Source organism: Neofelis nebulosa, chromosome 10, assembly GCF_028018385.1.
Source record: "Neofelis nebulosa isolate mNeoNeb1 chromosome 10, mNeoNeb1.pri, whole genome shotgun sequence".
Taxonomy (NCBI): Eukaryota; Metazoa; Chordata; class Mammalia; order Carnivora; family Felidae; genus Neofelis; species Neofelis nebulosa.
In genome coordinates, this window is record NC_080791.1 from 88,544,236 (window position 1) to 88,569,738 (window position 25,503).

Below are 25,503 nucleotides of genomic sequence, written 5' to 3' on the forward strand. Positions count from 1 at the left end.
TGGAGGTATAATTGACAAATAAAATTGTATATATTTAGAACGTAAAACGTGATGATTTGACATAACTTCTGTTTTGTGCAGTGGTTTCCCCAATTCTGTTAACTAACACACCCATCACTTCACAGTTCTTTTTCTTTTTCTTTCTCTTTTTCTTTTTCTTTCTTTTTTTCTTTTTCTTTTCTTTATGTGTATGTGTGCCTGTGTGTGTGTAGAGAGAGAGAGAACGCTTAAGTTCTACTCTCTTAGCAAATTTTATTTTATTTTATTATTATTTTTTTCTTAGCAAATTTTAAATACACAACACAATATTATTAACTATGGTCACCATGTTGTACATTAGATCCCTGGAGACTATTCATCTCGTAACTGAAGGCTTATACCCTTTGCCCAGCTTCTTCCCACCTCCTTAATATCTCAGTCTCTGATAACTATCATTCTGCTCCATTTCTGTAAGTTTGACTTAAAAAAAATTTTTTTTTAATTTTTATTTTTTGAGAGAGAGACAGAGTGAGAGTGGGGAAGGGGCAGAGAGAGAGAGAGGGAGACACAGAATCCAAAGCAGGCTCCAGGCTCCAAGCTGTTAGCACAGAACCTGATGTGGGGCTTGAACTCACAAACTGTGAGATCATGACCTGAGCCGAAGTCGGACACTTAACCAACTGAGCCACCCGGGTGCCCCCCACCCCTTTTTTTTTTTTTTTTTTTTTTTGGTTAAGATTCCATATATAAGTGAGATCATACTGTTTTTTCTCTGGCTAATTTTACTTAGCATGTCTTCTAGGTTCATCCATGTTGTTGCAAATGGCAGAATTTCCTTCTTTCTCATGGCTGAAATAATGTTCCTATATATATATATATATATATTTCCTATATATATATAGGAAAATTTATATATATATATATATATATATATATATATATATATATATAAATTTTATAATTGTTCATTCTATTTCCATGAAAAACATCAATGGAATTTTGATAGGGATTACATTGAATCTGTAGATTGCTTTGGGTGGTATGGACATTTCAACAATTAATTCTTCCAATTCATGAATATTTCTATATTTCTCAGTTTCTTTCATCAGTGTTTTACAGTTCTCAGCATACAGATCTTTCAGCTCCTTGCTTAAATTTATTCTTAAGTATTTTATTGTTTTTGATGCTGTTATAAATGGGATTGTTTTCCTAATTTCTCTTTCTGACGCTTTGTTGTCAGTGTATAGAAATGCAACTGATTTTTGTATATTAATTTTGTATCCTGCAACTTCACGGGAATTATTTATTAGTTCCAGCAGTGTTTGGGTGGAATCTTTAGGGTTTTCTATATGTAGGATCATGCCATCTGCAAGCAGAGACAATTTTACTGCTTCCTTTCTGATTGGATAGCTTTTGTTTTGTTTCGTTTTTCTTGCTTACTTGCTCTGCCTAGGATTTCTAGTACTACACTGAACAGGAGTGGCAAAAATAGACATTCTCATCTTGTTCCTGATCTTAGAGGAAAAACTTTCAGCTTTTCACTGTTGAGTACGATGTTAGCTGTTGGGCTTTCATATGTGGCCTTTAGTATACTGAAGTACCTTCCTTCTATACCTAATTTCTTGAGAATTCTTCTCATGAAAGAATGTTGAATTTTGTTAAATGCCTTTTCATCTTCTATTGAGACGATAATATGATTTTTATTCTTCCTTCTGTGAATGTGGTGTATTACATTTATTGATTTGCAGATGTTGAATCATCCTTGTATCCCAGGGGTGAATCCAACTTGATCGTGCTATATGATACTTTTAATGTGTCGTTGAATTCTGTTTGCTAGTGTTTTGTTGAGGATTTTTTGCATCTATATTCACTGGGGATATTGGACTATAATTTTTTGTTCTTGTAGTGCCTGGCTTTGGTATCAGGGTGATGCTGACCTCAAAAAGTGAATTTGAAAGTGTTCCTTCCTCTTCAGTTTTTGAGAAGGGGTTGAGAAGGATTGGTATTAATTCTTCTTTAAATGTTTGGTAGAATTCACCACTAAATCCAGTCCTGGGCTTCTGTTTGTTGGTAGGTTTTTGATTACTGAGTCAATATCCTTACTCACTATTGGCCTGTTTAGATTTTTTATTTCTTTGTGATTCAGTTTTGGTAGGTTGTATGTTTCTAGGAATTCTTGGACTTCTTTTAAGTTATGCAACTTGTTGGCCTATAATTGTTCATAGTAGTCTTTTATGATTCTTTGTATTTATATGGTATCTCTTGTTACATTTCCTCCTTCATTTCTGATTTTATTTATTAGAGTCTTCACTCTTTTTTATTATTTAGTCTAGCTAAAGTTTTGTCAATTTTGTTTATCTTTTTAAAACACCAGTTCTTAGCTGTGTTGATATTTTCTATTGTGTTTCTTGTCTATTTCATTGATTTCTCCTCTGCTTTTTTTTTTTTTAATTTCCTTCCTTTTGTTGACTTAGTTTGCTCTTTTTCTAGCTCCTTGAGGTATAAAGTTAGGTTGTTTATTTGAGATCAATCTTTTTTCTTAATGTAGGCATTTATTGCTATAAATTTCCCTATTAAAACTAGTTTTGCTGTATCCTGTAAGGTTTGGTATGCTGTGTTTCAATTTCCATTTGCTTCAGGATATTTTTTTGATTTCCCTTTTCGTTTCTTTTGTGACCCATTCTTTGTTCAGGAGTGTGTTGTTTAATTTCCACATATTTGGGAATTTTCTAATTTCCCTCCTATTGTTAATTTCTAGTTTCATATCATTGTGGTCAGGAAAGATACCTGTATGATTTTAATGTCCTTAAATTTGTTAAGACCTGTTTGTGACCTAACATATAATCTATCCTGGAGAATGTTCCATGTGTGCCTGAGAAGAATTCATATTCTGCTGCTTTTGGATAAAAATTTTTGTGTATGTCTGATAAGTCCATTTGGTTCTAAAATATAGTTCAAGTCCAATGTTTCCTTATTGATTTTTTGCATAGATGATGTATCCATTGTTGAAAGTGAAGTATTGAAGTCCCCTACTATTATTCTATTTTTCAAATCTGTTAGTATTTGCTTACACAGGTGATCTGATGTTGGGTGCATATATGTTTATAGTTGTTATATCCTCTTGATGAATTGATCCCTTTAGCATTATAAACTAACCTTCTTTGTCTCTTGTTACAGTTTCTGACTTAAAATCTGTTTGTCTAATATAATTATAGCTACTCTGCTCTCTTTTGTTTTCCATTTTTCATAGAATATTTTTTTCTCATCCTTTCACTTTGCACCTATATATGCTTTTAAAACTAAAGTAAATCTTTTATAGGCAGCATGTAGTTGGGTCTTGTGTATATATATATATATATATATATATATATATATATATATATTTGGCCTCTCTATGCCTTTTCATTTGAGAATTTAATCCATGTAGATTGAAAGTAATTATTGATAGACAAGGATTTACTAATTCCATCTGATTGTTTTCTGACTGTTTTGTGGTTCCTTTTTTCCTTTCTTTCTCTTTTGTGTCTTCCTTTGTTAATTGATGGCTTTTAGTGGTGGTGTGCTTTGATTCCCTTCTCTTTATCTTTTATGTATTTCATAGATTTTGCTTTGTGATTATCAGGAGGCTTACATAAAATGTCTTTTAGTTATAGTGGTCTATTTTAGGCTGATAACTTCGATTGCATACAAAAAGTATACCCTTTTACTCTCCCCCTCACCTTGTATTTTTGATATCACGATTTACATATTTTTATATTGTCTATCCATTCACAATTATTGTAGCCATAGTTATTTTTAATGTTTTTGTCATTTAACCTTTATACTAGAGTTAAGTGATATACACATCACCAGATTACAGTATTAGAGTATTCTGAATTGGCTATACACTTACCTTTACTGATGTGCTTTATACTTTCCTATGTTTTCATTTACTAATTGGCATCCTTTCATGTCGGCCTGAAGAACATGCAGCATTTCTTGTAAGGCAGGTCCAGCAACGAACCACCTCAGCTTTGTTTGTTTGGGAGAGTCTTTATCTCTCCTTCATTTCTGGAGGACAACTTTGCCAGGTAATGTGTTTTTGGTTGGAAGTTTTTTTTTCCCTTCAGCATTTTGAATACATCATCCTGTTCTCTTCTGACCTGCAAGATTTCTGCTCAGAAGCCCACTGATTTCACTCATATGTGGAATTTAAGAAACAAAACAGATGGACATAGGGGAAGGGAAGGAAAAATAAAATAAAAACACAGAGGGAGGCAAACCCTTTAAATACAGAGCCTCTTAAATACAGAGAACAAACTGAGAGTTGCTGGAAGTGAGTTGGGTGGGGGGATGGGCTAAATGGATGATGGGCATTAAGGAGGGCACTTGTTGGGATGAGCCCTGAGTGTTATATGTAAGTAATGAATCACTAAATTCTACTCCTGAAACCATTGCTACACTATATGTTAACTAACTTGGATTTAAATAAGTAAATAAAAAGGAGTCCACTGATAATTTTATGGGAGTTCCTTTGTTTGCGAGGAGTTTTTTCCCTCTCTTTCTGCTTTAAAAAGACTCTTTGATTTTAGATGGTTACATTAAAATATGTCCTGGAGAAGATCTTTTTGGGTTGGATTTTTTGGGGGACCTATGAGCACCGTGAACTTGGATATCTAAATTTCTCCTCAGATTTGGAAATTTCTTAGCCATTATTTCTTTAAATAAGGTTACCACCTTTTTCTTTCTTTTCCATCTGAGACTCCAATAATGCATGGGTTGTTTTTCTTGATGGCATCCCATTAACTCACATAGGCTTTCTTCACTTTTTTTCATTCTTTTGTATTTGTTCTCCTCTAAATGGATAATTGAAAATGACCTGTCTTTGCACAGATTCTTTCTTCTGCTTGATCAAGTCTGCTGGTGATGCTTTCCATTGCATTTTTCATTTCATTCATTGTATTTTTCAGATTCAGAATTTCTGCTTGGTTCTCTTTTATGATTTGTATCTCTCTGTTAAAGTTTTTGTTTTACTTGTACATTGTTTTCTTGGTTTCAATTGAATTGTCCTGTGTTTTCTTGTAGCTCGCTGAGCTTTCTTAAAATAACAACTTTGGATTATTTATTGAACAATTCATGGATCTCCATTTCTTTGTGGTTAGTTACTGGAAAATTATTGTGTCCCTTTAGTAGTGTTATATTGCCTTGGTTTTTCATGTTCCTTGAAATCTTACATATACCGTCTTCACATTTGAAGAAGCAGTCACCTCCTCCAGTCTTTACCGACTGGCTTTGGGAGAGAAATACCTTCTGTCTCAGCCTTGCTAGGGATTCTTTGCCTTTCTCAGATCTTTTCTACGGACTGACCTGCTTTACACTTCTTGCACCCTCCTGGTGGTAGGGGGGATTCTTAAAATTGTATGCCTTCTCTCAATCCTGCAAAGCCAGGCCACCACTGACAGATTCCCATGTGCTTACCCTAGGGCAGTGCTTAATCTCAACTTTCTCCCAATCCTGCAGAGTTGGGCTGGCTTTCTCTGCATGCTCACTAGCTGTCTACAAAGGCTTGCCCTTGCTTCCTTCATAGGAAGCCAGCCATTGGGTGGGGGTATGTGTAGGTGGGGTGCGTAGAACATTGGGGGCGCCTCTGGGACAGTTGGGGGAATATGCAAATGAGACAGTCCCAGCAGCTTGTTGTTAGGCTTCTTGATGGAGTCTACAAAATGGTTAGTAGAATCCACATTCAGGAGACCTCAGTTTGAACTACAGCTCTGCCTTTACTGCCTGTGCCACCTTGGAGAAGGGACTTAGATTCACTGGGCCTCCTTTTCATCTTCAATTGTAATGGGAAAGATTTGCATTAAATCATTGATGCTACATTTTAAAAATGAACTCATGGCTGTGTGGCAATTCTTTCTACCACATTTTTTCCTCCAAACTTCTGAGGTTTCAGAGAATCTGCCATCTCTCAGTTTTGAGTCTTTGGAGTGCTCTACATCGTCTTTGTTGCTATGCTATCTATTTTCAAAGGCTTCCAAACTTTTTAAAGCAACATAGATCCAGAGTTCAGTGAAGGAAATAGCCACCACTCCGTGTATTTCAAGAAGAAAGGAATTCAGTCCAGGGAATTACAAGCTTATAGAACTGTTGTAAGAGCTGGAGAAGTGGAAATCTAGAGAGTTCCACTGGGGAGCACTATTTCAAAGTGATCCCTTTGTAGTTGTGATCCAGAGATTAGGAAACTGCTGCCCTGGCTGCTTTCACCACAAGTGCCTCTGGCACCCATGAAGCTCGTGACTAAACTCTGGAATGAGGAGTCCAGTGGCTGAAATGGCTCTAAGCATTCGTGTTTCTACTATAATGCTGTTTCACACAAGGGCATTATTTGGGGAAACGAATTTATTTCTAGAACCATACCTTCAAAGTGTCTGGGAAATGTCGATTTTTCCTTTCTAGCTCTCGAGTTACAGGGAATGGGAAATTAATGCCAACAGTCCTATTCAGCATGAACACTTGTTCAGATTTCATCTTACATGATGTATTAGTCAGGATAGGCTCTGTTATGCTACCGTAATAAACAACCCTAAAATTTCAGTGATCTAAAACAATAAACATGGATTTCTTACCACCAAATATCCGTTGCAGGCTGGTTGACCTTCCTCAAAGGTGCACCGTCTAGAACAAATGACTTTCAAGACATTAAGGCAGGGGAAGGGAAAGGTAGAGGGGGCACATCAGCTATTAGCTGCTTCGGCTCAGGAGTGGCACATGTCACTTATGCCCACAGTCTATAGCCAGAGCTAACCCCATTGCTGCAAACTAAGCTGGGAGGCAGGCTAGAAAATTAGGAGAGCACATAAAATACTTGGTGAATACTTATTTTCAGTCACGGAAAAAAAGGAGCACTTGGGTTCTAAGTGGGTTGATCCTGCTGTCAGTCTCCCTTTCCCTCTGTGAAAGCCTCTGAAGACAAAGATCCCAGGGCTCCTCAAATACAGATGTGCCTGACTTACATATTAAAGGAGCTATAATCTAGATATCTGTATGGCATCCTTGAGGAATCAGCAAAAAGATTTCCTTCTCCATAAATATCTCTCTCATTGGCCTTAACTGGCACTTAAAACTTCCACCATTGACATTACTTTTTGTGTACTCCCTTAAAGATATGCATATTTAAATAAGTTAAGGCAATTTGTCATCTTGGATTGCACTGGAACACTCTCAGTGAGCAGGGAGCAGGGTGTGGGAAATGGACAGGAGGCATGCACTGAGGCATGAGAAAAGTAGACTGCTGTCAGTGGATTCCATAGATCAGCAAGAGGGGCTTGAGGATGGAGAGCAGGTGGCTGGAAGGGAGTAAGCAAGGGACCCCAAGGACGAGGAGAAGGGGGCTTTAAGCAGATTCTCCACATCACATCTTTGCCAAGGGCCTGACTTATTTTGGCCTCTGGGGCAGCCTTCCACAACTGCATCCAGTAAGGTCATAAATGTCTCTTTGAACTGAACCTGCTTTTAGAAGATAAATTCAGAAATATCTATCCAACTAGACTGTGGTGAGCAGAATGAGGCTGAAATGGAATACTTGACTCCCAAGTCCAGAACTTCTGGACAGAGTCTGAGTGTTGACTTTATTTTTTTTATTTTTTAAAAATATTTGTTTGTTTATTTATTTTAGAGATATAGTACAAGCAGGGGAGAGGTAGAGAGAGAGAGAGAGAGAGAGAGAGAGAGAGAGAATACCAAGCAGGCTCTGCACTGTTAGCAAGAGCCCCATATGGGGCTCAAACTCATGAACTGTAAGATCATGACCTGGGCCGAAATCAAGATTTGGTTGCTTAGCCTATGAGCCACCTCAGCACCCCTCAAAATTGACTTTAAATAATACTGGCACTCCTGGGCACGTTTCAAATACAACTGTGTGATCTTGAGCAAGTTACATGACATTTCTACATCTCTGGTGTGAGGATTAAATAAGAAAATGCATTTTAGGCACGTAGCAGAGAATCAGAAGATCCTCAGCAAGGATTGGGGATAAAACCAAATGTAGAATCCCATTTGGTCTGTTCAACAAACCTGGTGGATGGGAAGCAAAGGGGTGATGGTCATTAAGACATGGCAGTGTCCCCAGGGACCAGCAAGAGTGAGAAGTCCTTCCTAGCCCTCAGCAGATGAACCCAGTGAACGCTGGAGCCATGGGAGATGGGCTGTCTCGTGGGATCCATGATCATGGCTCAGGGGACACAGCTACCGAGACAGTCCTGGCCCAGTAGTAAGGGAGTGAGGGCAATTAATTGCTCATCCCTCTCTTCTCTTGCCTCCCAATCTCCTCCTGACATCTCCCACCAGCTGAGCATCACTAGAAGGCAGAGGGTAAAGGAGGCTGGGAATGGAGTCCATAGAGGTCAACTTCTTGAGGCCCATAGTAGAGCCTGGTCCACAGAAGAGAATTTGCAGAGCTGGGGAGCAGAGCAGAATCAACCCCAAGCAAGAGGCTCCTCAAACTCTCGCAGCCAAGAAACCAGGACACCCCTCCCCCCAGCAGTTGCTCAAACATGGGCTGACCCTCTCTTTCTTTCTCTCCCACAGCAGTGGTAAAGAAACCATGGACCAAGTGGGCTGTTGGGCAGAGGAGTCCCCATGCTGTAACAGGGAGTAGAGGAGATACCTGATTTCTTTGGCTTGTCTTTCCCAGAAGATGAGGAGCAGGTATGAACCAGCACTCTCCCCCAAGACAAATGTCTCTCTATTCATGGGAGGAGTAGAGCAGACTCACATTTGTCATTGATGTCACGTGGCATACGGAGTTGGCCCTTTATGTATATTGCCTCTTTGAATCCTTAGGTGATTAACTCGTGGAAATCAACAGCTCCAGGGCCAGCTACCATTGGAGGGGACAGTCAGGCCTAGCTCTTAGAAACCTGGTGACACTTAGGAAGCTTGACTGTGAAGTCTCCCCTGCTCTCTGGCTCTCTGAGACCCACCTCAGCCCTGTGGGCCAAGCACCCATGTATCTCTCCTATCAGGAGAAAATAAAATGTCTGGTGAAGTTATTCACTCCAGGTGTTAGGAACTTAATGCATAATACCTCCCAGGAGAATGTGTATTTCTCAGGACAGCCAGAGAGTGGGCGGTACTGAACCAAAAGAGTGAATCACTAAGAGTGGAATCCCAGGCATTTGGGGAGGTCATATTTCTTGGGTGGGTTCCTTCCTGACATTGTTTGTATTATATGAAGTTGACAGCCACCTATTGTCCCCCTAAAGGAGATTGTCCCTATGGGTGCGGTGATGATGAGGAAAGAGAAGAACATTCAGGCTGGAGCCAGGGTGGTCTGATTTTCAAAAACAAATCTGCCCCTTAGAATGAGAAGTGGCTTAAACACTCACACAGCCTCCCCAAGTGTGGCGAAGAGATCCTGTCTCCCCTCTGCAACCAGGTTCTCTTCACCTGGAACGTGGTGCTGTCGTTATGCAATGTCCCTGTTGGCAGAGGTGTTTGGGTCCCTTGTTTTCAAGTCTGTGCCATTTCCAAGAAGGAGCTGTGGCCTTTGAGTAGGACTGAGCTACTGAATAGCAGCCCCAGTGCCAAGTGAAGGAGCCAAGAAGAGGCAGAGAAGAGAAAGTCACGACTGTCACACAAAGATGAGACAGCCGCCCCCCGTGGTAGCTGGATGGCAGTCCTGTTGTCCTGCAGCGGCCTTGGGGGCAGACTGGGATCAAAGTCGGGCTGCGGGCAGAAAGAAGCCAGGCCAGGCCAAGCAAGAGAGAAGGGCAAAGCCCCTGGGTGGTAGGATGTGAGAAAAGTTACTTTTGTCAGGAGGGTATCACTCGACATTCAAATCCAGTGCCCCATGAATTTATAAAAGCCAGGCTCAAGGGAAAGTTTTTCCTATTACACTTAGCCACATCATCAATAACAATAATCACTGTTACTACTTCTTAAGTGTTTAATCCAAAGCCAGTATGGAAGTTATCGATTGAAGTCCTGACGAAGGTCTAATTCACTCACCCAGCATGTATTTATTGAGTTTCTACGTAAGTCAGGCACTACCCTAGGCACTTAGGGCAGACCAAAGGTTAGGACAGACAAAACCCTGGTCCCAGCGGCAGGGCCACCACATGCAATTAACAACACATCACTCTAGGGGGCACCGTATGATGCCTGGGCTACTTTGTGTATTGAGCAGCCTGGCGGCCCCTGTCTGCGGTGCTCTCATTCTAGCAGATGTAATCGAATACCAATAAGGTGGGCGAAATTCTCCTATTACAGTTTGAGACACAGAGGGCTCAGTAACTTGCTGAGTTTTTCAGCCCCAAAGGACTGAGTCACAATTTATACCTAAAGACCTTGCAATTCACCTGTGCCACGTATGTGCCATTCTCTCCCTGGTGGGTGTAGAGATGAAGGTGTAGACAGGCTCATAGAGGCAGAGCTGGGTTGGTTGGCCCAGTAGCAGTACTGTGTCCTGACTGGATAGACTGGAACCAGCTCAGTGGTAACAGAGGATCTCTTGGGGAAGGCTGACTTAGCTATAGGAAGGTTTGATAACATCAGCTGCCTTCATAGTAAGGGTGGGGGGACTGGCCTTTTTATTTTTATCAGCTGGGGACTTATGTAGAAAGGTCCATCCCTGGGTAGACCTTGCTGTCGTGCAAGGCCAGAGGCAGCTATTGATTCTTGCATGTATTTATCGTTTATGAAATCTCCTAGTTATACTGGCAGAGAAGTAGGTCCAGGTTTGTAAGGGTAGGCTCCAAACTCCTCTGGTTGAGAATGGAGTAGGACAGGTGCCCTTGGACAGGTTTCCTGAATAAAGTGAGCACGTGCAGCGAGAACGGAGAAGGTGCTCTCCTCTGATGAGCTCATTCTGCTAGGGTTGGATCTAGTTTTCAGCGAACAGCATGAGTCTTGCCTTTGGACCAGACTCTGTGCTACCCCAGTCATGAAAGGAGGACAGCCACGTCTACGTTCTTCTGCCTTTTGTCCAAGCTTCTGTCTTGAAGGAAGAAAGATGGCCTCTGGTTGTCATCCCCTCCTCTTCTGCTGGGTGTCCCTTCTCCCACCTGCAGGTGTACCAGTGTGTGCCTTCTGAGCCAACCTTCTGAGACCTGAACTGGGCCGCCAGAGATCTAATGGCTGCTGCTTTGGTGCAGCAACCCTTGAGACTTGACAGTTTTTCATTAGCTCCCTGGAGAAATGGAGAGGCTAAAGTAATAGAGGACAGAAGGTTATTTGGTGCCGGAGACTGGGAAAAGGGGAAAGGCAGAGGGAAGCTCGGTGTCCTAAAAACAAATTTCACCTCCCTCTCCGTTTTACCTAAGACGGGTGTTGCCTAGACAGCGTAAGTTCTGCAAAAGTGATTTTCGTGATGGTTTGGGCCAGGGGTGACAAACGTCTGGCACATTTGCTGTCATCTGTCTTCTCCCCACACCTTCTCCTGGCCACTGGGATGTTAGCTTCAGACCCTTCTCATTTTTTTTTTTTTTTAATATATGAAATGTATTGTCTTCAGACCCTTCTCAAATCAGCATTCCATGCAGGCTCCATCCATCATAGTTGGCCTTTGAGATGAAGTCCCTTCCCTGTGCCTGTTTAGAGACCTTTTGCTGTGAGTTCTTTATGGTAGCTTTTTCCTGAGGTATCTCATCTTATTGTTGTGTCTTTCGCAGAACCTGGAAAGTCCGAACACAATTTGGTGTTGACTCACAGAATGTCCTCTGAATCGATGACCTTCGGTGTATGCCAAAGCTGACTGACTCACTGGTCCCTTCCTCCAAACAAGCTGGTTCTCTGGGCTCGGCAGGAGTCCTGACTGAGACCTCTCCTTACTCCATATTCTCTTTATTACTAATGAGGCGTTGTTCCTTAATTACTAGGTACTGGATACGAGAATTGATTTCCTTTGTTTCAGTGAATTTAGGAAAAGGCTTATGAATATTTCTTGAGCTTGACATGAACTGCTTGATTTTTTTTTTTTTTTATTATTTCCGGCCTGCACTGAAGGGAGACAAGGCGAAGTGACGCCTAGAGCATCAGCAAGTATGAAATTCACCTTTACCATTGAAGCATTCAGATCCTTTGATACACATTCCCTGGACACTCTGCTGCCTTATTTCAAGTGAAAAACAACCAGAATGTGGGAGGTGCCCCAGGTAGCTCAATATTCTATGAGCTAAATGAGTGATATCAGTATATTAAATCACTAATAGCCCTCGTTGTAAAAAACTGTTCCAACACAGATGAGGCTAAATTTCCTACCTTAGGGTGTCCCACCTCTTGAACATAACTGACTCCTTAATGATTCAGAGTTTCAAAACCTCAGGGTCCTAATCCTGAGAAGCAGAGAGTGGGGAAATTTTGCTGAAGTTTGTTGGCTGGCTACGGGATCTATTAAGAGATTGTCTTTGTTGGTATTAAATCCAAGACTTTTTTTTTAAGCCATTTTTTTTTTCTCATAAAAACCGTAAAGTTAATGAAGGTAGAGGCTGGTTAGAATTTCATTTAACGGATGAGCTCTTTCTCGAAGTCTTGGAGCGCTTATGTCTGAGGGCAAAATGTGTAGTTGTGATGATCTGTGTTGGCCATTCCAGCACAAATAGCCTGAGGTTGCAATGGTTAAAATCATCCACACTGTCCCTGCCAAAACACGGATCCTGGCAGGTCACCTAGCCTCTGTTGGCCTCAGTTTCCTCCTCTGTAAAATGGGCGGAATAATCAGGCAAGGTGCAGTATTTAACCTAAGTGAGGAAAGTGGATTATTATTGCCCTAAAAAACCTGTAGAAAGACATTACAAATATTTGTATTCAATTGCATGTTGAAATTTATTTTTAAAAGAGGGTTTGTTGAGGCATCTGGGTGGCTCAGTCAGTTGAGCGTCTGACTCTTGATTTCGGCTCAGGTCATGATCTCATGGCTCACGAGTTTGAGCCCCGTGTAGGGCTGTGCTCTGACAGTGTTGAGCATGCTTGGGATTCTGTCTTTGTCCCTCTCTCCCTCTCTCTCTGCCACTCCCCCACACGTGCACACTCCCCCCACCCGCCCCCGACCAAATAAATAAATAAACTTAAAAAAAAGATAGAATAGGATTTGTTGAATGGGTGATGGATATTAACAAGGGCACTTGTGAAAAGCACTGGGTGTTACACGTAGGTGATGAAATCACTAAATTCTACACCTTGCCAAAATGAAGCTCTCTACCCATTAACTAATAACTCCCTATTTTCCTCTTCCCCAGTCCCTGATAAACACCATTCTATTTTCTGTCTCTAGGAACCTGACTATTCTAGATGCCTCATATAAATGGGACCATTTCTAGTCATTTTTATAAATGGATTTTCTTAAAAAATGTGAACCTAGCCTAATGAATATGCAATTCAGCATCCTGATTTCTTAACATTTTAAACATCTTACAAGATATTATAAACATCTTTTTGTATTGCTCTATATGAACATACCCGCAAAGGCTGGGCATTATCACATTGAGTGGATATATCATTCATTATTATTCTTCCATAGTTTCAACTGCTTGCTATTTTAAAGAATGTGTTGAAAACAGTTTTGTGTAGAGCTTTTGTCATATTGAGGCTCACGGTCTTTAGGGCAGATTCAAGAACTTAATGACTGGCTTGAAGGGAATGAGAACATTTTCAGGCTCGTGATCTACATTACCGAATGGCTAGGAAAAAAATTTCAGATGATGTCATTGACAGCTGGGTGGGCTTCCTCTGGGGCTGTGAGGTCCTAGTCTCTTAGGACGGTGACCGCTTGTAGGGTTGATTCAAGCATTGACTGTGGTGGTGGGAGGAGCAAGGATAGTTCCAAAATTCCTCTGTGGGAGAGGGCTAGACATGCTGATATCTTCATTAGGGGGGAAGCAGAACATGTGAAACAAGCCCTGTTTTCCCTTTCAACGTGTGCTTTTTCGGGGGCAGCCTGGAGGTGTGCTGATGGAGGTTATGGAGAGTCTAGAGCCTTCTCCCACCCTAGACCACCTTTGGCTCCTCCAGCTGGTGGGATGGGCACTAGTGACCTTTTAAATCTTTCCCATCTCTGTGTTTTGTGATTCTGCCACTGTGCAGGTCCACTGGCTGGACTCATCCACTTTAGTTTTCTCACGTCAGCGTGGGTCATCCAAACCTCTCTTTGGTTCTGTCCCAAGTGTCACAGAGAGGTGGACCCACCCTCTCCCTTCCCAGGAAAGCCCGTGTTGCAATGGGCACTCCTGTGCTTCTCCCCAGTGCTTTCTCGGTAGCACAATCGGATGACACTGCTCTCGCTGCCCTCAGCTGCCCTCTGAGAAGACGTCACAACCGCGAAAGATCCCAATCAGTCTGCTTTCTCCCTGTGGCACTGTGTGCTTTGGCTGCCTGGCCAGAAAGCTGGGCCTATTTTTACCTATCATTCTGATACTATCTCGGGTATAATTGGAATTGAGCTCTCAGTGTGGAAATTCTTACTCAGAACACAAAGGATTGAAGAGAACTCGGAGGCTGAACTCTGGAAGGACTCTTGCCCGACTCCTCTTGGCAGAGATGGCTCTGGTTTCTTGGAGCGGTGGTATGGCCAACAGGTGGGTGTTGCCCAGGAAATTATTTTTTCTGCTTTCTCAGTAGCTACGGGCCATGGGGAACACTGCCATTTCTGGCCTTCTCTGCATTATTTGATGAAAATGCAGGTGAACTGCCCTGTGGTTTAATTCCAATGGCAGAGCAGTTAGCATTTGCTGGTTTTTCTTGTCCCAGTGGGAACGCTGGTTTGCATCTCACTGTGCTTCCCTTGAGATGTTGTGCAGGGTCCTTTAACCTGCAGCGTGCCCCTCTGAGCGACGCCCACCCAGATTCCAATCAGATCTAAATCAATGGTCTCAGCCTTGAGAGCTACCTGTGTGTGTGAAGGCCTACAACTGCTGCCCACACCAGCAACATCAGCCAAAGAGTGTTTTCAAGGGACATCACTGCAATGATCCGTGACATCTGTTTCTTTTCTGAGTTTTTCCCTGCACAGCTAATGCAATGATTGTTTTTAAATTAGATTCTCTTTTTTTCTGTCATTCCTGTTATTTCTTGTGTGAGGCTGATTCGAACATAATAGCAAACAGTGGACGCACATTTCCTAGACAAAGTCATGATTTTATGAAGACAGGAAAGGGCTTGAGATAATTTCTGTGAAATCCATATTTGATCGTTCTTCTCCTTTCTCAGCTGAGACTTGAGTTATGACAGTGCTCAGTACAAAAAATATAAGGTTGTGATTTTCTTTTTTACATTTTAACTATTTTTAAATCTTTATTATGGAACCAAAGCATGCGGAAGTGGAATAACTCAACATACCCTAGATAGCTACCTCCAAGGCTCCATGTTGATCAGCCTTTGGCCAATTCTGCCTCTTCTGATCTCCATCCACTCGCTGACTCCAGATTCCTTTGGAGCATATCTTAGACATCCTGTCATTTCACACCTAAGTTTTGTACTATGTAGCTCTAGAAGAGAAATATTCCCTTGAAAAGTCTATCTCTACTTTTTAAGTGGAGAAACATGTGGAACATTTTCAGAGAGGATTTAGAAAAGGATGATACTCTCTCTCTCTTTAATTAAAAATTGATTAAACTCATCCACATTAATTGTTACTAGGACAGACGTATTAGGAATAGGAATGGGAATAGATACAATTAAAGAGAAGTCATTCAGAAGGATATGTTGTAATTTTTTAGTCACTTGTTGAAATCAAGGCTTTATTCTGCAGAACACAATTATTCACATGGTTCAGAATTATATATGTTGAATGTATCTCGCCAGAGGTAAGCTCAGGTCCAACTGATTTACTTTTCCATTTACGTGACTGTGGGTTAGTCATGTTAGCTTTGTCTAGATGTCTCCAAGCATTTTTGACTGCATACTTCTATCAGTAAAGAATTAAGCGTGTATCCATAGTATGAATTATTTATTTAGAAATGGTCTGTATACTCTATTATGGTGGTAAGTGAAGTATATTGTAAACCACATATAAAATAGAAACTAAAGAATTAACTGATAAATAGGTTATCAGCAGGTCTAATAGGTACAGCAGGTCTAATATTTTCTTCCTGCCCTCAGTGGATATTCTTGTGCGTGCCCCAATTTGAAGACAACTGGAGAAGGCAGTGCGAGGCAATATACATCATAGCGAGGTATCAGTTGTCAAGCAGGACTGCCTGGGTTTGAATCCTGGTGCTGCTGCTCCTTAGCTGTGTGATTTTGTACACATAACTTAGCTCCTCTAAATCTGTCCTCTCATTTCTATTACGAAGGCATTCATGCCTTATAGGGTATCGTAAGGTTTAATCCTTGCCCAGTGCCCAGTGTGTGGTAAGCATTCAATACATTTTAGCTAATAATGATGACGATGATAATGCAGTCCTAGAGGGCTGGACCAAGGTTTGGCTTCCTCTTTTTACAGAGTGCCTGGCACACACTTACTGGCACTTATTTCAGTGTTCGGTGTGCTGATGGTGGTGTGGGTGATGACACTTACGGGGATGGTCATACTGATGATCAAAAACACAGCGTACGTATCGTCTCTCACTCGGTTTTATTTGCATTGATGATGATGGTGACAGTATGATGACGGTTACAGGGACGGTCACATTGAGAGTGGTGAATATGACCAGCAGCAGAAGCCCTTTTGCATTCCCTACTGGAACTACATCATCAGTGTTTGCATTTGTCTTTCCTAAGAATTTACCCATCTGACAAATATGTTGACTAACTTGTTTTGCTGTCTCCCTTCCTGGCCTCTCTGCCCTGTTGATCTGTTGTGCTGCTCTGCCCTCCTCTTGTGCTCTGTGTCTCCATCTCTCTGTAGAGCCTGCTGCTCCGCTTGCCCACACACAGGTCCAGGAGACGAACCGGCCCCTGTTCAGTGCAGGGCCATTTCTTTGCCAGTGGCTATTTGGTTCTCATGTCAAAGAACCTGCCTATCAGCCCCTGAGGACTATGGGTAGTGCTAGAACCTATGAAGTGTGGCCCTTTATGGCCTTATGCAAGACCATATGGCCTTTATGGTCTGTGTCCTTTCAGGTGTGAAAAAGGGCAGATGTGGTAAGAAGTAAACTCATCTGCTTATGTAAATCTGGGGCAAATGCCCAAACCTGATCAGGCAGGGGTTCCTGGAATGCTCTTCTTCAGGAAGTCTGCCATCCAGCTCTGTGCCTCTGCTTCCCAAGGGAGGGAAGAGGGCTCCTGAGAAGGGCCGGATCCCCACTGGCATGAGATCTCAAGAAAGCTCTTGAGGAAGGACTTTCTCCTTTCCAAAATCAGGACAAAGGAAGGCTAGGGTTGTGCCCAGTGGTGCCAAAAGTAAGGGTAATTACAATAAAAATTTGCCTTAGGCTCTTTTTCTGGGGGCTTGTGTTTTTCCCATGAACCTCGTTGGCTGGGCTTTTGGGAAATATGCCCCACCCCCTCCAGGAGTGGTTCAGATTTTAAATGTTTAAGAAATTCAAAGGTCTGAGGTTGACATTTCATTGGAAGCACCCTGAGCTCTTTAATTCTAGATATTGACTTGGGAATTAATCTCTTTAAGGAATTCCAAATAGAGTGGCACCTCATACCCTTCCATTTTTAATCTTTGTCTATAGACCATGTGGTATCTACCTCTAATATTCTGAAAATGAGTACTGACACCTAAGAATATATGTTTATCTCTTCATACTAATTCTTCAACTGGGATGTTGCTCGTGTCTCAAAATGACTAGAGTATGGAGTATGTGATTCTGTAGAATGAGATTATGTGCTCCTAAAACACTAGCTAGGGGGAATTGCTCTTTAATACAAATATTCTAATGACTTCAAATACTTTACCAGTTCTATACTTAATTCTAAATATTCTTGGGGTTAAAATACACTTATCTAATAACCAAACAGTCATGCTATTCCAAACAGTTTGGGATTGCCTTCCCATCCACGGTTTTGGAAGTTTCCTTGGCTGGGAGACTCTAGGCCAGGGAAGAGAAATATATTTCTATTTGTGACTCTGATGAAGTGGACGGCATCCTTTGGATAGTCACTTGAACAAGGACTGGTCACGGGACTGATTTCTCAAGCAGAGGTGAAAATGAAAGCCAGGCTGCTGTGTGGTTGGAGAGATGGAGCTTGCGTCCATACTTAGGAGCATTGTTTGGGCTAAACATGGCGGACTTGCCAGTCACATGTATCATCTCCCTTTTCCAAATCCAACCCTTGATGATAGGAAAGGAATAAAAGAGAAGAAATATGTCCATCCACTGATGAACAGATACACAAAATATGGTACATCCACACAATGGAATATTATCCAGCCATAAAAAGACATGAAGTCTACATCTACAAAATGGATGAATCCTGAAAATGTAACGCGAAGTGAAAGAGACCAGTCACAAAAGGTCACATATTGTACGATTCTGTTTATTTGAAAAGCCCCAAATAGACAAATCCATAGGAATAGAAAGCAGATTGGTGGTTTCCAGGGGATGGGACCGAGGAGAAGCAGGGAGTGACTGCTTAATAGGTATGGGGTTTCCTTTTGGGGTGATGAAAATGTTTGGAACTAGATAGAGGTGATGGTTGCACCACATTGTGAATGCACTAATTGCCACTGAATTGTATAATTTAAAATTGTTAAAATGAATTTTATGTTGTGTAAATTTTACCTTGATAAAAACAGGTAAAGGGCAAGAGGAGACATCACTGGAGACGTTTCCCAAATTTTGGAATATGAAAAACATTTGAAGAGATGGCAATTGACTTAACAGAGTGGAGGAAGCAATAACCTAAGTGACTAAGGGAGGAGGATAGGGGGTTGGTACCAATGAGAAATGAGCCACATTACTGGTCAGAACCATAGAAAGGCTGAGGCTTGGAGATACCAGGTGCTACAGTAGGTAGCAATAAACAGGGAGTTTTCTTGAAATTCAAGATATAGAGAATTTGGATGCTAAGGTCTTTTTTTCCCCTATGCCAAGCAGCCAGGAGACCCTTTCCTGCCCCTTTCTCTGAGTTGGAAAGACCTAGAGACAGTCAAGTGCAGGGTGGGATCCCATCTTAAACACAAGGGAGAAGTTCAAGTTGACAGGTGAGACATCAGCTGTCTTTAGAATGCCCACAGCCAGGATTGAACCAGCCCCTTAGATTATCCTGCCCCAAGAAGAAGACTGGAATATTCCTTTCCAAAGAAACTGACTAGTCCAAAAGAAAACACCCATTTTCTTAATAAGACCCTTATTTTGGGGACTTCCTCAGTATAAAGGCAGCTCACTACATCAGCTCCTGGGGATGCTCCTGGTCAGGGTCCACCATGAACCCAGACCTTCTAATTGGTTGTATGATACTTTAGTTTTAATTATGGAAAGACAGGCTCACTTTTGATGAAGCTTCTAATATGAAAGAGAGAATAAAATAAAGAGGAAAAAAAACCTTGGTAGTATAAAGAGAAAAGAAACTTGGCAGGAAAAGAAAATAAGTTAAAAAACAGAAACTTTTATATAATTAATACCCTTTGGAGACATAAAGAGAATATTGCATCCCTGAAAGAAGTAAAAGTTGCTATGGAAACAGATAAATTAGAGGAGAGAAAAGAGCTTCTGGAAATTTAAAGAGTGAACAACAAAATAAAAGTGAAAAATTAGAAGATTGGAAGATAATGTTGAAAGAATAAAACTTCAGATTTCAAAAACAATGCAGAATCAACCTGGGAGGTGGTGTGCAACCAGAAGAAATTTCTGGAGACTAGAAGAAAGGGAGGGATCTATCTATGTGTCTATGTGTCTAAGTATCTATGTGTCTGTCTATCTATCTATCTATCTATCTGTTTTTAAAGTAGGCTTCATACTCAACCCAACATGGGGCTTGGACTCACAACCGTGAGATTAAGACCTGAGCTGAGGTCAAGAGTTGGATGTTTAACTGACTAAGAAAAGTTTCTGGAACAATGGCCATGAGGTTTCCAGATCGAAAAGATTCACCTTGTATTCAGAAAAAAACGGAGTAAAAAAACTTCACTGAAACCCATTCCTGTGAAAGTTTAGGACAAGAAGACCCAAAATTTTTCAGAAGGTAAAGTGGGTCAATATACAAAGGACATGGACTCAGAATGGCATCAGACTTCTCTTGGACAATACTGAATGCTAAAAGAAAAGAAGCAATGCCTTAAAATTTCCAAGAAAAAAAAAAAAAGATTTTTAACTGGAATTCTATATCCAGTTCAACCAAAATCCTGATGTAAGGGAGGAATTAAAATATTATCAGACATAGAAGGACTCTAAAATTTTACCTCCTATGCACCTGATCTCAGAAGGTATTGGAAAATCTACTTCACCAAAACAAGGACGTATATCAAGAAAGTAGACGTGGGATCTGGGAAACAGGGATGCCACACAATACAGGGCACAGCCAGGGTGTGGGGGTGGGTTCCCAAGAACATGGCAAGGATGAACAGTTCTTGAATGGACAGCACCAGAGGAAGAAACAAAAGGGATATTTGACCACCTTAAGCATTTGGAAATAATATTCAAAATGTGTATAACAGATATGTCACAACATTTGTATAAAAACAGAAGACACAAAGAAAGTCAGACAAATGAAGAGTAAACAAGGCAATGCTTAACTCCTGGAAAAACAAAAATAAAAAAAGCTTTCAAGAAAGGAAATGCAGGCTTCTTGGTTGGCTCAATCAGTTAAGCGTCTGACTCTTGATTTCTGCTCAGGTCATGATCCTGGGGTCACAGGATTGAGCTCCATGTTGGGCTCTGTGTGGCGTGTGGAACCTGCTTGGGATTGTCTCTCTCTCCCTCTCTCTGCCCCTTCCCTGCTAATGCTCTCTCTCTCTTTCTCTCTCTCTCTCTCTCTCTCTTTCTCAAAATAAGTAAATAAACATTAAAAAAAAAAAAGAAAGGAAATGCAGTCATGGTATACCACCTGACTAATTGGTGGATAATAATGTGCATAGTCACTGAGTTTGGTTTGACCCCAAGTTGTGACATTTTGGAGGAAGGGGCAGGGACAGTGGGGTATAAAAGAGCTAAATCTAAACCTTCATTGGTGATAATGTCTAAAATTGACGTCGACTAGTGGCAGCACAGGGACATTATTTCGAGATGGGGTTGCAAATACCAGAAGAAAAAAGCCAAGAGAGGCAAAAGTGCTTGCCTCTGCAAACAGAACTTAGCAGGTGATGGCGGGGGGAACAGGAACTTGCTGCTTCCTTGTTGTTATCGTGACCCTTTTGGTGCCATCAACCAGGTTTTCAATAATGTTGAAAAATTTAAAAACATGTATTTGTCGAAAATAAAAACTAGTTTAAAATATTCGCCATGGTGGAGGGTGTCAGTGGATGAATGCCAAGACTAGACAGTTTTGGTGACTTCCCTGTATTCGCACCCCGAATGAGCCCAGATAAAAACGAGTGGCATTTACTGGACATTTATAATACACCAGCCTCTCCGCACTGTCTCCATGAATGTTTACCACAACCCTGGGAAGGAGGCTCTTTTCCTCTCTTCTTTCCCAGACGAGTAAACCCAGGGAGGGAAGTGACTTGCCCAGGGCCCTGCAGCCAGCAGCCTGGAGGTGTGGAACTAGGATTCAAACCAGGTCTAGGAGACCCCTCGGCCTGTGTGCTCGCCATTGCAGTTTTGCCACCTGGCCTTGTCCTCTGAATCTTCGTGAAGTGCTCTTCGGGCCTAAGAGCTCTCTGCGCCCTGTGCTGAATGCTGTAAAGGTGAATCACGGTGGGCACAGTGCACCATGATTCCCGTTGAGTGTAACAGGTCAGAAATCATGGAAACGCACACCCATTGCCCATTGACTCGGTGCTGGAACACAGTGAGGGGGTGGTGCAGAGAGCGCCGGGGGGCCTGTAATTTGGGGGACCCGGATGCGATTCAGGGGTGGGGTACTGGTGGGCAGGGACGTGAGAGAAAGAAAGCTGCTCTTCTGGGCCAAACCTATCCCTCATCACTTAATCCATCACCATGGAACTCCCCTTTCCCCTTCTACAAGTTCCCTCCAAGACCCACTTTCCAGTTTCTCTTTGTGTTCAAATCTGATGTTCTTTTTCGAGGAGTTGATTTCATTTTCCTCCTGTATAAAATATAAAGGTGGACTTACTTTTAATTGAGAAATACAGAAAAGCAAAAATAAATCATTCAAACACTTGGCCACATTTCCCCTTTGTTTCTTTAAAATCCATTTTTATTTGTTTTTTAATCAAACAAATACACATTTATAGCTTAAACATTCAAATGGTGCCCCAGGGTTATAACGGCCAACCATAGTCCTTCCTAGCTCAGCACTCCAGTTTTTTCGGGTGCTGCTTCTGGTCCTTATCTCCATTGTTCCCAACATGTTTAAATGACTTTTCTTATTGATTGATTGAGTTTATTGCCATTCAAAATGAGGACTTGGATCAATCACTTACGGCGCCTTCCTCTCACTGTGCCCACTTTCCCCATCTGTATTCACAGTCCTGCCCATCTGCCAGGGAGTAATATCACCATGTTGAGTAGTCAAGAGTCACTATTTATGCGATAACTACACAGAATGTTCACAGCTGAGCCACTTAATGTACTAGGAGGAGATATTATTTCTTTCACCAGTCCTCATCCTCTCCCCCCACCTTCCACCTCCCCCAGCATTCACAATTACATTTTTCCTTTGCTTGATCTTCCACGTACCTGTCACTAATTTTTCTCTCAACTCCTTTCTCCAAATCTCAGTAAGGCTTTTTTTCCCCTCTCAATAAGATTATCTCATTGGGTAGCCTACCAGTTCCACCTTTTTCCCTGTAGACGTCTCTCCCAGAACCCTCCACTTGGTGGTCATTCCTACCGGCTGCTCCACTGTCTTCCTGGGATTTCTGACCTTGCCTCCATCATCCCTGGAATTCTGGTCTCACTGTTCCTGTGTTCGATCAGTTGTGTCCTGGATCCCATGTTTTTCTGTCTCTTGAGTTTATTCCCTTCGTTGGATCTAATTCACCACCTACGAACTTCCTAAGAAAGACTGAAAGATAAGTTTTTTGAATTCTGGACTGAATTTTGAAGTCACCAGCCCAGAAGCCTTTATTGCTACACCACGATTCCCCTTGCACTGTAGATAGTCCCCCTTCTATGTCCCCAGCTCGCCGTGCACCCATCCCCCAGGACAACAGTGTTGAGTGTCCTCGTTTGGCACGAGGCCACTGCCCATGCCCAGTAAGTGCCAATCAACAGCACCTGTCTTAATAATACCTTAGCCTCAACACCCAAGGTTTCAGTTGTATTAATCACCTAATAAAGAAACCTTCACAAGTGCTAATTACTAGTCTAGTCTTCATATGAGGCCCATTTAAAGAGGTGCCATTTTAGAAGCTGTCGTGCTGATAGTCACTTAACAAACGTTTATTAAATGTCTACCATATACAGGACACCATGATAGAGCTTTAACATTTAGTCTTCATGGCAATCCTGCGAAGTGGGCATTATTGCCAATTCTAAGTGAGGGAACAGTTTCAGAGAATAAAGCTTCTCCAGCTAGTCATTCACCACATTTACTGAGAACCTACTATGTGCTGGGTGAGGAGGATACTGTGAGGGGCAGACCCACACGTCTCTGGCCTCTCGGAGAGTCTAGGTGAGCCAAAGGAGACAGACATCAAGCAAATAATTTTACAAATAGTTTATTAAATACATTCGAGACAAGTGCCATGAGACAGAAGTATGAAGTGCCATGTCCCCTAATCTGGGGAATTGGAGGCTGTTTTCTGGAGGCAGCATAGTAGGTCTGTAAGATTAGTGAGAGTTGGCCAAATGAAATGAGATGTCAGGAAGGGAGAGAGGGAGGGAAGAGCAGGAGCTAAGCCTCAGGGGTGGGAAGGGGTTTGCAGAAGTGTGGAACTAACAGGCCAGTGTGACCAGAACCAAGTGGAATGATGTGGCATAAAGCTCAGTGGGGACACGTCAAAGAGCAGATGGTGAAGGGTTTGTGTGCTGGGACCTGAACACTCTCTCTGAGGGACCTGAACACTCTCTCTGAGGACAAAGGGAGGCAATGAAGAGTTCTGATCAACGGGCATGAAATGATGAGATTTATTCTATAAAAACTCCTTGTGGTTGTTATGGGGACACTACATTGGAGGAGACAAGAGTGGACATGGGGAGAGCCAAGGAAAGGCTGCTCCGGATGTCACAACCGTGCTGACAGCTGCTTGCATTAAAGGGGGTGCCGGTGGAGATGAGGACAAGGGAGGGACCCAGGACGTCTGTGGCAAGAGGCTCGTTCAAGGTCACATGAAGCAGAGTCGGGAGCTAAACCCGGCCCTTGTGGTGGAAAGGCCAGCACGCTTTCTGATACATGAGAACCGCTTCTTATTCTGTGCAAGGGTGAGAGGGTACACACGCAGTTTCTCTCCCCGGGCACTGGTTGGGGATGCCAAGTTATAGCCGAATAGTCGTGAAGAATCTCTTCCTTGTGCAATGATAGAGCTCCGAAATTAGGCTGTGTAATATGTCCGTCATCTGGGATAGAAGAAGAAAACAGTCACTGCTTTTAAGGGCGTGCACATCCTAATAAAGGCTATAGGAATGTAAACAGGGTCCTCAAACAATACTAAACATGAGGGAGTTGTAGAAACTCTAGAATCTCACACAGCTCTTAGGATCACAATCCCAGCACTACACTTTTTGACTCTTTGACTACACTACACCCAGCAATATCTTTGTGGTCCTGGAACCATACATCCTCCTAAACAGACTTAAAATAACATTACTCTTGGCCTTACCCTGATTCTCAATCCTGGCCAGAAATTGTGTTTCTCAGAAACAATGGTGACATATTTTGAAATTATTTTATTATGTTTTAAGTCTCACTATCCTCCTAAATAATTGATCTTCATGGATTTATTGATCAATGCTTAAAAACCTCATTAATGAACTTCTTGGTCACAGGACCAGTAGGTGTGAAGTTTGAGAATTTAACCAACCATATGACCTAAATTCCCTGCAACATTCTTAGTTTCCATACATAAAAACCATCTTTAGAACACATACCTAATTTAAGCTTGAAAATAGAATTCACCTCCCAGGCAAAGTGTGTAGGAACTTAAGAGCACAGCTAACCTTTGAAAAATAGGAGTTTGAACTGCATGGGTCCACTTATATGTGGATTTTTTTCCCGATAAATACAGTAAAGCACTGTGAATGTATTTCTCTTCTTAATAATCTTAATATTTTCTTGTCTCTAGCTTGCTTTATTATAAGAATAAAGTATATAAAGGATGCCTGGGTGACTCAGTCGGTTAAATGCCCAGCTCTTGATTTCAGCTCAGGTCATGATCGTGGGATTGAGACCCACATAGGGCTCCATGCTGATAGTGCAGAGCCTGCTTGGGATTGTCTCTCTCCTTCTCTCTCTGTCCCTCCCACTCTCTCTCTCTCTCTCCTTCTCCAAATAAATAAATAAACTAAAAAAAAAAATACAGTATGTAATGCATATAAACTAGAAAATCTGTGTTCATCAGCTGTTTATGTTATTATGGCTTCTGGTCAATAGTAGGCT

The 25,503-nt window shown here is 41.8% G+C and overlaps 1 long non-coding RNA gene across 5 annotated transcripts in view; it reads left to right on the top strand.

Annotated features, from left to right (window-relative positions):
* The window catches only part of LOC131487691 (uncharacterized), a 57,542-nt gene that overhangs the window by 23,014 nt on the left and 9,025 nt on the right, over window positions 1-25,503 (top strand). For 2 of the 5 annotated variants that reach the window (XR_009249890.1, XR_009249891.1), the window contains exon 4: window positions 8,545-8,664. This is a non-coding gene — a long non-coding RNA (uncharacterized LOC131487691). Of the gene's footprint in view, window positions 1-8,544; window positions 8,665-11,627; window positions 11,835-25,503 lie in introns of those variants that run through there. The other 3 variants (XR_009249889.1, XR_009249887.1, XR_009249888.1) reach the window with 3 other exon arrangements.